This window comes from Saccostrea echinata, unplaced genomic scaffold (assembly GCF_033153115.1).
Source record: "Saccostrea echinata isolate AGI-Se365-2 ecotype Australia unplaced genomic scaffold, CSIRO_AGI_Sech_v1 ptg000052l, whole genome shotgun sequence".
In the NCBI taxonomy this organism is placed as follows: domain Eukaryota; kingdom Metazoa; phylum Mollusca; class Bivalvia; order Ostreida; family Ostreidae; genus Saccostrea; species Saccostrea echinata.
In genome coordinates, this window is record NW_026889801.1 from 8700049 (window position 1) to 8704299 (window position 4251).

The 4251-nt window shown below is 33.4% G+C and overlaps 1 long non-coding RNA gene across 1 annotated transcript; it reads right to left on the reverse strand.

Annotated features, from left to right (window-relative positions):
- Positions 1 to 264: 264 nt before the first annotated feature.
- LOC133204047 (uncharacterized) lies at positions 265 to 4251 on the reverse strand. Its single transcript, XR_009723518.1, has 2 exons — positions 4164 to 4251; positions 265 to 376 (listed from the first exon to the last, which is right to left on the reverse strand). It is a non-coding gene; the product is annotated as an uncharacterized LOC133204047 (long non-coding RNA).

Here is a 4251-nt window from a genome sequence, read left to right on the forward strand (position 1 = left end):
CTTTGCCAGCCAGTTATTACATTGTATATACATTATAATATTATAAGTCCTCTTTTATGTAAGTTGCAATATTGCATGTCATTGGGTGAATATAGTTTCCCTTCTTTCAACTAAACCTTAAATTCGTTGCAAAGATGCAATTTTAATCTCTCAGTGGCAAAACATTGATTACGGTGTTTATATCACGTCGATGCTTCGTGGTGTCACTCGTCGAATTTCCATTTCTTGTCTCAGTAGCGCATGCGTGATTGCCGACTTGTGCTCATAACGAACAACGACACAGATTATAAAGATCTCTATGACAACCAGAACAGCCAAGAGGGCACTCAGCTTCTGCCTTCCGGTGTCCCAGAGAAAAGCCATGGCTATTTTAGATCTGAAAAAGAGAGAAACATACGGCTGACACAAAGTTTCCATCAAATATAAAGTGTTCTGCAGTTGTTTGGGCGATATGGACCATAGGCCGGTATCGGCTTTGTTGACTAGTAATGTAGGATTTCCCTGTTCCATTCCTGGTCAACCCTTGTATTTTCGCTCTACTTGTTAATTTGCTGCCGTGTCCATACGAAGAATCCTTCTATTATTATCGAAAGTTAAATGAATATGATCACAGTGATAATTGTTGATACAATTATTTGATGACTGTGGACTGCACAATTTCAACAAAACAATGTTATCCAATCTCGCAGTTTCCTAAACATAGTTATTACTAACGAGGTAAATTTCAAGCGTCCCTTAATCTTCTAATTTATATTGGCTATAAAATGGCTATGAACATGATAGTAAAGCTTTTGACATTACAGTCAAATATCAAGGACAAAGAATTCGCACATGAAAATTTAAGTTCATAAAATGTTCTGGATATAATTTTTCTATCCCCTAATAACAAGTTTATTTACCTAAAGGTCAAATGTAGTGAAAATTAATGCTTGATGTTCATTTGACTCTTTCCGTTCATATACATGTACTACTCTCAGTAGACATCTGAATTTGACGAATTCGATTTTATTTTCTATTAGTGTTATTTCTCATATCAAACTCGACGAGCATCCAGTGATAATGCAGGGATGTGCCTTATCTAATTAGCACCCATCTACTTTTGCAGTAGCCTTCGTAAGAAATTTTAAAGTTGCCTTTCATTTTGAAGGTAATAAGAGTTTCATATACTTCCCTTAGGACTTGGGGATGAATCTAAAGAACCCTTATCATTTAATCTAAAGCAGCTTAGGATGCTGTGTAAATTAAAATAATTCAATGCATGAATGGTTATGTACACTGATTGACAGAATAGTATTGATAGAATATAGTACTGAAGTGAATCCTTGCAAGTTCCTCAACTAACTCCTTGAACTTAGATGTTTGTTTGTTTGTTGTTGTTTAACGTCCCTCTCGAGAATTTTTCACTCATATGGAATCGCCACCATTTGCCGGTGGAGAGCTGCAAATTTTGACCTATACTCGGCGCTTAGGGCCCTTGTGAGGGATCTTTTTCGTGCCAGCACCTATACTGCAACACGGGACCTCTGTTTATACGGTCTCATCCGAATGACCAAATGAACTTGGAAAAAATAAGAAATTTTCAGTTTCCGCTCTTTAACTTTTTAGAGGATGTACGTTTAATGTTGAAATTGCATATGCAGGTATTTTACCAGAAAATACAGGTCAAGTTCGAATTTGGTCAGGGTTCGATGGTTTTTGACAAACTTATCCCTCTTGATCTCAGAAAAACTAAGAAATTTTCAATTTCAACTCTCTAACTTTTGTATGGATGTATGTAAAAGGTTGAAATTGCATGTACAGGTATTTTACCAGAAAATACAGGTAAAGTTTGAATTTGATCGTGATTCGATGATTTTTGACAGAGTTATCCCTCTTGAACTTAGAAAAAATTAAACAAAATCAGTTTCCGCTCTCTTACTTTTGTAGGGATACATGAATATGCATAAGGTTGGAATTGTATATGCAGGAATTTTATCATAAAATACAGGTCAAGTTTGAATTAAGTCGTGGTTCGATGATTTTTGACAGAGTTGTCCCTCTTGAACTTAGAAAAAAAATAAAATAAATTTCAGTTTCCGTTCTCTAGCTTTTGTAGTGATGTGTGTATGAGGTTGAAATTGCATATGCAGGAATTTTACCCAAATTTAATTCAGTAAATATGAACAAAAGTCCAGGCGGGATTCGAATTTGGGATTTGCCGTTCACAAATCTGATACTTTAAATAACCACTTGGCTTTGATAATAGTTGACCAAATCGATCTATACAAACAATTTCACAAAACATTTAAACTGCCATCTTGTGACTCAGTGTTTTATTTAAGAAGTATAAGCATTGATGTAGAGAGCCACATTAATAAGATTAACATTGTATAGTTTTTATCGTAGTTATGTCCCTTGAACTTAGAAAAATAATCTTTTGTGCAAACAAATTTGAAACTAAATTAGGCATTTGAAAATTTGGCTGCCTGTGTGTGTGTAAGGGGGGGGGGGGCAATCGTGGCGTTAAGACTCATCTAGTTTCTTTACAAATTAATGCAACACTGCCGAGTGCATGTGAACTATAATATTTTAATATTGACCATAATGGAGTGAATTTATAAAAATGAAAACAATACACAATGTTTTATGAACGACATGAGTATAAATACTTTAGATATCAGGCTGCACGGTCCCGATAAGTCCGTTTTAACCTAATTAAATTCATAATGATATTATCAATAAGGATATCATATTTTCACCAAATAACAGCAAGCTGTTTTATCATTTTCTGTACATATTGTCTCATAAATTGTAAACAGCGTCGAAAAACCGCTTATAACAATTTTAAATCAATGAAATAGAGATATTCCGATTACCAGTTTTTAAATAAATATTTTGTCTCTGACGCTGAGTTATCTATATATCTAAAAACAATTCTATGATTGTTCAGATTCGATTCGCACACTATTTTTTCTGGCGTTTCCAAAGACACATTTAATTTCTTGCATTTTTATTCTTGATATTCCACCAGCTGCCCGATATAAAATATCGGAAAATGACAGTAGTCACTTTATTTACGAAACACTGATTTCAATTAAGATTTGACTTGTAGTTTGAAAAAAAAATAATCATTTTAATAACTTTTGAACACACTATCTGCAAACTTTAAGGTCGGCATTTTTACAAAAAATTAAGTTCAATCAATCAAAACCAAATTATTCTGACTTAGATTTTCATAAGAAATATGTAAGTATATACAATGTGTGTATCTTGGACAATGAATTGACAAAAAACGCCATCGTTCACGAACTTCATGTACAACCCTCGTAGATATAGGACTGATGAGGAAATCGCATATTTTGGTAAAATATAGGTTCATTATAATTTGGTATATGTATAAAAATTGGACGAGGTATGAAGAAATGTGTTCGCAGTTAATATATTCCTGTGCTTTTTCTTAAGGCAAAGACATATCGAAATTACCAAGAACCTATCACAAGTTTTTAAAACAAATTAGGCTCTAATATGAATTTGTAAAAATTTAGAAGTGGTGCAACACAAAACATTGTGTATGAATTTAATTAAGACGACTTTGATAACTCTCTCTCTCTCTCTCTCTCTCTCTCTCTCTCTCTCTCTCTGTAAAACACGCTTATAACGAAGTACCAGGGACTGTCGATTATGCTTCGTTATAAACATACATGTACGTAATTCGTTATATCCGTTAAGTTCACAATATAGTTTAAAGCCACGGGGAATGAAAATCACTTATAGTTGTAAGCGTCAGTTCATTATATTTAGCGTATTCGATATAACTGTGATTTACTGTATATGTACATGTTTGATGGTGCTTTACACTATTTATAAATCATGTAAACCTGCAGCTTTTGTTGTTCTGTATTGATTAACGTTACGCTTTCCACGGAAATCAATGAACCACAAAGATTGAAATATGGACTAACAACAGTCCACATTCCTAGAATACAGACTCGTTATTCTAATAAACATTTACCCCGTATATTCATAGGGTGACGGTAATAGATGTAAAATTAAATTCTATATACATGTATATCAGAGATTGAATCTCCTTCAAGTGCATATCATTCAGATGATTCGGTGTACAGATGATTCAATCAAAATTTAATAGAAAATACATTTTTATATAAAAGAAATGTTTTTCTTACCTATAACTACATTTGAAAATGTATGTGTTAACTTTGAAGATAATGCCCTGCTACCATTTGTTTTGATTCCATCACAGCAAAACTCGAT